At 41.0% G+C, this 8,926-nt stretch overlaps 1 long non-coding RNA gene across 1 annotated transcript; it reads right to left on the bottom strand.

Moving 5' to 3' along the window:
- Positions 1–6,345: 6,345 nt before the first annotated feature.
- On the bottom strand, positions 6,346–7,053 carry LOC115153721 (uncharacterized). Its single transcript, XR_003867750.1, has 2 exons — positions 6,716–7,053; positions 6,346–6,397 (listed from the first exon to the last, which is right to left on the bottom strand). It is a non-coding gene; the product is annotated as an uncharacterized LOC115153721 (long non-coding RNA).
- Positions 7,054–8,926: the final 1,873 nt, after the last annotated feature.

Here is an 8,926-nt window from a genome sequence, read left to right as displayed (position 1 = left end):
CCACCCAGTGAGCACTGTCCGGCGCCGACGTCCATTCGACATTGAAAAGACGTTGAAATTTGGCCTTGGACCGAACCATATCTGAACCAGTAATAGACGTCTATTGGTTCAGATTTGATTTCAATGTACAGATACATCCGGACTGGACCAAACCTGAACCCATCATAGATGTCTATGTTTCACAAGTCTGGACAATGCAGCACCGTATAGTGGAGTACAGTACAGTAAACTAGAGTACAGTTCATTACAGCACAGTAATATACAGTAAAGTAGAGTAGCCTATAGTTCAGTACACTACAGTAGAGCACAGTAGAGTAAAGTATATTGTACTGTACTTTACCCTACTGTACTTTACCTTACTGTTCTCTACTATACTAAACTCTACTGTACTGTACTGAACTAAACTCTACTGTGCTCTACTGTACTGAACACTCTGGATAAGAGCGTCTGCTAAATGACTAAAATGTAAATGTAAATGTACTGTACAGTGCTATCCAAACTTGTGAGACATAGAAGTCCGGTCCCGACCGACCAAATGCGGTCTTGTTTGGGGGTTGAGCTCATTAGAATAATACCCAGCATGCTTTGCACGTGTTCCTTTTTACATTTACATTTTGGGCTTTTAGAAGATGCTCTTATCTAGAATATCAAAGATAATAACATCGCTTAGCCTCTCACATTAAACGACTGTCTTTCCTAAAGTTGTTTGTCTTGCCAACATAGTGGTGCACACACTGAACAATGTTGCACAAACAGGGGTCACACAATACAAGGTTCTTCACTTGGTCGTGGGGATTCGCGATACCACGCTGTCTCGCAAAAATCAATGATGTGATTAGATTGTGTAGCCAGAACAAGCTGTGGTTCAAAGCAGACTCATAAAAGTTTTCAGTTATACATGCACGCTTGTCATAGAGTACTGTAATATCTAGCTTAGTGTTATTCAAAGTGTGGGACAATATACAAATGTATTTATTGGTTTCTTTTCATTTTGATAAGAGATTAATTGTAAGTATTTGAAGGTTATTTGTTGATGTAAAAATCGAAATGTATTGATTTTAAGAGAAATTCTTGCGAAATGGGATCCCAGAAATGCTTGCAGGAAAAATGTGGTCCTCGCAGAAAAAGTTTAAATACCACTGATCTAGCTAATTCACAGTGGTGGAAAAAGTATCCAATTGTCATACTTGAGTAAAAGTAAAGACACCTTAATAGAAAATTACTCAAGTAAAAGTGAAAGTCACCCAGTAAAATTCTACTTGAGAGAAGTCTAAAAGTATTTGGTTTTAAATATACTTAAGTATTAAAAGTAAATGTTATTGCTAAAATATTCTTAAGTATCAAAAGTAAAAGTATAAATCATTTTAAATTCCTTATATTAAGCAAACCAGACGGCACCATTTTCTGATTTTTTTAATTTACGGATAGCCAGGGGCACGCTCCAACACTCAGATATAATTTACAAACGAAGCATGTGTTTAGTGAGTCCGCCAGATCAAAGGCCATAGGGATGATCAGGGATGTTCTCTCGATAGGTGTGAATTAGACCATTTTCCTGTCCTGCTAAACATTCAAAATGTATCGAGTACTTTTGGGTGTCAGGTAAAAAGTACATAATTTTCTTTAGGAATGTAGCGAAGTAAAAGTAAAAGTAGTCAAAAATAGAAATAGTAAAGTACAGATACCCCAAAAAACGACTTAAGTAGTACTTTCAAGTATTTTTTACTTAAGTACTACTTTACACTACTGCCAATTCATTTTGAATTGTGTAACATTGCTTGTGAACTTCAGAGCTGTAATGATTTGACACTTCGGCTTTGGTTAAAGGCAAGCACAAATGCATACTAGTAGGCTAGTAGTAGTCATCGCTCCTGTTCGAGAGTCTACACATTCTGGGTAATGTGATACAATGTCATCATCTCACTGGCTTCTTCTCTGGAGAGCTCTCATTGGCTATTGCTGATCACCGTTCTCAAAACTTGTCCTTGCACATCTCAAATTACAAGAGCATTGCAGATTTTGTGCCGATAAAATCAAACATGTTTGAAAATATTAGGACTTCTGGGACTGCTCAAAGACGTCTCTGAACCGCTCACATTAAACGAGCGTCGGTGACAGCCGCGCACCGAGAGTAGGGAACGACATTTTTTAACACTATTGAAAAAGCTACCATAAATGCATATGACAGATGGGAGGAATAATAAATATTACATATTGTGATCTTTCTTTATGTAGATATAAGTGAATGTATGGACGGTTGAAATTTGTCCGTAAATTACGTCTTTTCAAATTCCGGGAAATACCTATTTTTAACTTTCATTCAGAACTGAAAATGAACCTAATTTCAACGTCTAGAAAATACGTATTTTCAACGTTATTTTGCTCACTGGGAAATACCCACACCCACTGGGCACAGATGTCAATTCAAAGTCTGTTCCACGTTGATTCAATTGGACAACAACATTTATTCCACCAGGCAGATCTCTACTTCATCTTCAGAGAAGATGATGAAACTTGCTGAATAATGCATTTCAAATGTAGTCTGTTTGAAAGCTTCCTTCCTCTTGCAAAATACAGTGTGTTTTATTAGATAGGGTTCTCTTTCTTCAGCTGAATGTGAATTTCTTGCACAATTTGTGAAAGAATCCATAGGCTACTACTAAATGTTTTAAGCAGCCTACTGTATTGTACTGTCAATACCAACAATAACATTGTAAAAAAAATATCTGTCCCTAACCCCCTCAATGGTGTTTTAAATATTTTCTAACTGTCCTCACCAGAGGCTGAGCCTAAAGTGTGCACGCACTAGTCTGAGTCCCAGTCACACCAAGTCATAGAGTCACCAATGCACACACCTGGACAATCCCACAGACCCAGTCATTTCAACGTAGGCTATGAACAAAAGCTGTGTTGTTTACTTTTTGGTTATCACAGTTATAGCCGAGGGCTACTGTAGATGGAGACCATCATTGTGCCATTCAGTTGGCACTAAAGAGTCTTGACATAGCTGATGGCTCAGCAACATGGCCAAAGCAGAGAAAAAGATCGGTATTTTCTGCCCATGTTTTTGGCCCTAAGACCAGGGGAGAGTAACCAGGTATGACATATCCAGGACGGCGAGGAGGTACTTTGCTTTATCATGAGGGCCCTCTGTCTGACATATGGCCCAATGGTCAGCCCATGGACATCTCAGCAAACACTATAGGGACGTGACAGAGACCAGAATCAGCTGGAGACACTGGGTAACACTCAGGTTACTACCTGCACCCGCTGGGTTAGAGATGAGACACGATAATAAAATAGCATAAATCATTTTTACATTTTCTTTTTTGAGTGCGTACCTCCTACAAATATATTTCTTCGAGACAGGACAAATCTTATCAAGGAAATGCGTTTTCCCAGAAATAGACCAAAACTGGTCAACTCCCTTGTACAGTCACATATCTCACCCTGCATGCCTTTCACTTCTGCACTTCCTTTTTTTGGTGACGCAATCAAACCCCTATGCTCTAATCATGAAAATCCTAATAGGAAGTCTATTGGCCTACTCTCGAAAAAATATGAGGCTGTAAATGTGCACCTGAAACACTCCAAGCTTTGAATATTCACCGACAAAAAGTCGGTCCACCAGAGATATGTCTCTGCATGACTTCAGTGACACTGAGCAGGATGGAAGTGTTGGTGCTACTAAACTGGGTGAATCGTACAGACCAAGATGACCTCTGACAGATGCAACTCATCTAATGAGAAATAGAGAAGAGAAGCAAGGCTGCAGCTGTGTCTCTACCCTGCCTACCTTCCTGTTTCTCTCCGTCCCACCCAATTTTCAATAAAACCTAATATATATCTCCAAACAGCATGGCCGGGACATGTCTGGACATGTCTGGACTCAGGATTTGAAATGACAGAGAGACAATAGAGTGGTTAGGAGGAGCTCTGCGGACATGAGAGGTTCGGAAGTAATTTAGTAATTCATTCATCGATTTATCTAGTATCTATGAACACGTGACATTCCTGGATTAATCATTATTTGAAATAAAGTCAGATTTAATCAAGAAATACAATAGTCAGTTTAAAAAACGATTAAGTGTACACGTCCATAGCCGCGGGAAGTAGGCGTGCTGGGGATGCTGCAGCACCCCTTGATAAATTGAAATCATTTGGACAAAATTAGGCTATAAATAATAATTCTCCCCAAAATGATATTACTCCTGTCTGAACACACATAAATAAAATAATTCAAAATACTACACCAGAGTGCATCATTTCGCTACAGAGGATGGCTGCCAGTCCTGACTTGAATGGGAACTGCCATTTATGGATTATATTTCTATGGTTGATTGCAGTTGTTAGTTTTCCTCTCAACAACTTTTGAGCCATTCTGAGCGAACAGCACTGTTTTTTAAAAAGTAGCTTGACTTCAGATACTGGCACGAGCCGCATCGGCCATCACTGGTGAGTAGCCTATGCTTCATCTTCATCATTGGGTGAATCAGTGTCACTGGAATGTTTATTTTGTACCCTACTGTACCCTATACTATACATACAAAAGTATGTGGACACCTGCTCGTCGAACATCTCATTCCAAAATCATGGGCATTAATATGGAGTTGGTCCCCCATTGTTGCTATAACAGCATCCACTCTTCTGGGAAGGCTTTCCACTAGATGTTGGAACATTGCTGCGGGGATTGCTTTCATTCAGCCACAATAGCGATTAGGCCTGGCTCGCAGTCGGCATTCCAATTCAGGTCAGGGCTCTGTGCAGGCCAGTCAAGTTATTCTTCATTGTATGCTGTACATTAAGATTTCCCTTCACTAGAACTAAGGGGCCTTGCCCGAACGATGAAAAACAGCCCCAGACCATTATTCCTCCTCCACCAAACTTTACAGTTGGCACTATGCAATCAGTCAGGTAGAGTTCTCCTGGCATCCGCCAAACCCAGATTTGTCCATCAGACTGCCAGATGGTCCAGCGTGATTCATCACTCCAAAGAATGTGTTTCCACTGCTCCAGAGTCCAATGGTGGCGAGCTTTACACCACTCCAGCCGACGCTTGGCATTGCGCATGGTGATCTTAGGCTTGCTCGGCCATGGAAAGCCATTTTATGAAGCTCCCGACGAACAGATATTGTGCTGAAGTTGCTTCCAGAGGCAGTTTGGAACTCGGTAATGAGTGTTGCAACCGAGGACAAGCGATTTTTACGCGCTACACGCTTCAGCACTCGGCAGTCGCGTTCTGTGAGCTTGTGTGGCCTACCACAGCTGAGCCGTTGTTGCTCCTAGACGTTTCCACTTCACAATAACAGCTCTTACAGTTCACCGGGGCAACTCTAGCAGGGCAGATATTTGACGCCATTAGGAAAATGTAGTGCCGGACAAATGACTGGGAAGATTAAAATTGATCGGACATTTGAGAAATTTACTAGCCATCCATATGCACTGGGTGTGTAACCCATTAGGGAGTCCACCCACGCAGCCAGCTCCACCAATAAACAAGGGATATTGTCCAAATTAGCCACATTTACATGTCCTTAAAAACAGCCTATAACAAATTACAAAAACACATTTCAAAAACCCTATTCCTTGTGTTTCGTTGCATATGCAGAACTTCATAGCCTGTTGTTTTATTGGTTTTTACTTTCCTAAAACAATAATTGTCCACCTCACCATTCAGCTATTGGAGATTTTAGCACTAAATGTATCAGGGCTTTGCATGTATAGGCCTGTAGACTTAGACGTCCACTGCACGATATTAATATAGCTGTCCGGGTGGCTGGTCTCAGATGATCCCGCAGATGAAGAAGCCAGATGTGGAGGTCCTGGGCTGGCGTGGTTACACGTGATTACACAACATTCAATTCTCTGGCAATAGCTCTGGTGGGCCTTCCTGCAGTCAGCATACTGATTGCACGCTCCTTCAAAACTTGAGACATCTGTGACATTATGTTGTGTGACAAAACTGCACATTTTAGAGTGTCCTTTTATTGTCCCCAGCTAATGCTGTACCTGTGTAATGATCATGCTGCTTAATCGTCTTCTTGATATGCCACACCTGTCACATGGATGGGTTATCTTGGCATTGGAGAAATGCTCAGTAACAGGGATGTAAACAAATGTGAGAAATAAGGTTTTTGTGTGTGTGGAAAATGTCTGTAATCTATTTCAGCTCATGAAACATGGGACCAGCACTTTGCATTTATATTTTTGTTCAGAGTATTAGTGGTAGTGTGTGTGTGTGTGTGTGTGTGTGTGTGTGTGTGTGTGTGTGTGTGTGTGTGTGTGTGTGTGTGTGTGTGTGTGTGTGTGTGTGTGTGCGTGTGTTCCTCTCTCCTTCCTATTCCCTTTCGATGAGGTTAGGGATGTAATAATCACTGTACCTGTCCAGTCTGGGAATCTGAAAGTGAAAGAAACAGTTAAGTAATTTCGACAGTTACAGCATCACTATTTTGAGCTAGTTTATGCATAGGCTACAAACAAGAAAATGCTACGTGTGGTCCATTCAATCTCAACTGAATAGTGGCTCTGGCTATATACAAGCTAATGTTAGTGAAACGTGGCTGTACCTGTCTAATATCATTATCATATTCCTATGGCTCTGTTTATGTGCATTCTATTTCTATTCGGTATACAAACCGGGGTGTGGATCTCAGTCTCAGATTACCGTCTAGGTAAGGAAACATTACGAGAAGGTAATTGAGTGAAGAATCTGTACCTGTATTTTCAATTACTCGTTCTTGACAAGTCTACGGATTTTACTCTTTCCTCTCGTCCACCGCTGGTCTGATCTTCAGCACATGAGGGCGTCTCTTGTCCTTTCTGTGTTCAGTCTCACGTCCAACAGGTTCTCCTAGTGGCCGGTGATTTTATTGCAGGAAAACTGAAATCGGTCTTACCTCATTTCTACCAATGTGTCAACTAACTACAGGCAACAAAACTCTAGACCATCTTTACTCCATACAGAGGGACACATACAAGGCTCTTCCTCACCCTCCATTTGACAAATCTGACCATAACTCTATCCTCCGGATTCCTCCTTACAAGCAAAAACTCAAACAGGAAGTACCAGTGACACGCTCAATACGGAAGTGGTTCAATGAAGCGGATGCTAAGCTACAGCACTATTTCGCTAGCCCAGACTGGAACATGTTCAGAGACTCATCCAATGACATTGAGGAGTTTACCACATCAGTACCGGCTTCAATAATAAGTGCATCGTCCCCACAGTGACCAACATCCTCACTGAGCTAAAGGCTAGAGCTGCTGCTTTCAAGGAGCTAACACTGAAGCTTATAATAAATCCTGCTACTCCCTCCGACGATCCTTCAAACAGGCAAAAGCATCAATACAGGACTAAGATGGAATCGTACTACACCGGCTCCGACGCTTGTCGGGTGTGGCAGGGCTTGAAAACTAACATGGATTACAAAGGGAAACCTGGTTTCTATTCTATTCAGTCCAGTCCAGTCTAGTCCAGTTTAGTCCAGTCTAGTCTCGTCTAGCCCCATTATTGACTTACAGTAAAACAGAAAAAGTTGTATTTAATCACATTTAGTAACAGAGGGGACATTATAATACATTATTACAGTTAGATAGATTGTTTAAGAAAATAGCCAACCAAATAGGCTACTTGATTAGGCTACAGATTATCGGTCAGGGCATACTCAGAGCACAAGGATGTCGTTTAATGTCCTCTTTAGATTTTCAGGTCGGTGGGGAAAAAAATATATATCTGAAATTAAGACAAGAAATTACATGTCTATCAATTTCCAGCTGAGTATTTAGACTTAGGTGTCACTCTGGCCAATAGGTTGCTGATAGATTGGTGTTTTGCTCTTCTCCAAATTTTCAGTAGAAGCGGCTAAGAAATGGAATACACATTTTGTGCAGCAGCTGGATTGTTGGTTATGTTGCCACGACAACAACATTATGCTGCACCAAAATGATGGCCCAGAGTGCTGGTCACAGAACTAGCTTTAGATTCTACTTCTATGGTTCTGGTACTGTGACATTACCTAGGCCTGTACAACCATTAATTCCCCTATGCTTTGCCAAATGTTTCATAACTTGACTTATAAGTGATTTGTGAAGCGCTTATGTAAGCCCTGCGAAGGTGCTTAAAAATGCTGACTCTCGGAGCCCAAAATCAATCTTACTGTTCTACATCATGCTACCATCTCTGGTAACCAACACCCCAGCCAGCAGCAACATAGTGTTGTTGTAGTAGGCTATGTAATGGGAGTTTCTGACAGTAGAGGGCACTATGTGCATTTGAATCATCATGCCATTGACTGCTGCTTCAGCTGTTACGTAGCCTGGAATGTGCCAAATTAGTCCATTCCATTGGATAGATAGAACAATGAAAATGTCACGGAATAGAAGACTGCTTGAGACATGATATCTGGAACAAATAGGCCTGAATCCCTGGAATCATAAAACATCAGGAATGTAGAATGTGTGTTAAATTTGTAGTCTGGAGCACAGATGCAAGGTCCATAAGGCCTCTGCATATACAAAATCCAGCTGTGATGGAATGGGACAGGCGGTGCCAAGCAAAGCAGTCAGGACACAGCGGGGGACTGAGAATGGAGTGAAAATGCATGCAGTGCATTCGGAAAGAATTCAGATCCCTTGACTATTTCCAAATGTTGTTACGTTTTCAGCCTTATTCTAAAATGGATTAAATAGTTTTGTTTACATTTACATTTACGTCATTTAGCAGACGCTCTTATCCAGAGCAACTTACAAATTGGTGCATTCACCTTATGATATCTCATCAATCTACACATGGGAGGCATATCCCATAATGACAAAGCACCAGGTTTATTAGACTTTTTTTTTGTTGACACATGCAAATGTATTAACAAATAAACAGCAATATTGTATCACATTTACATAAGTATTCAGACCCTTTACTTTGTTGAAG

The sequence above is a fragment of the Salmo trutta genome, chromosome 19, assembly GCF_901001165.1.
Source record: "Salmo trutta chromosome 19, fSalTru1.1, whole genome shotgun sequence".
NCBI lineage: Eukaryota > Metazoa > Chordata > Actinopteri > Salmoniformes > Salmonidae > Salmo > Salmo trutta.
Note: the sequence above shows the minus strand (reverse complement) of the source record. Positions and strands in the feature narration are given on the sequence as shown.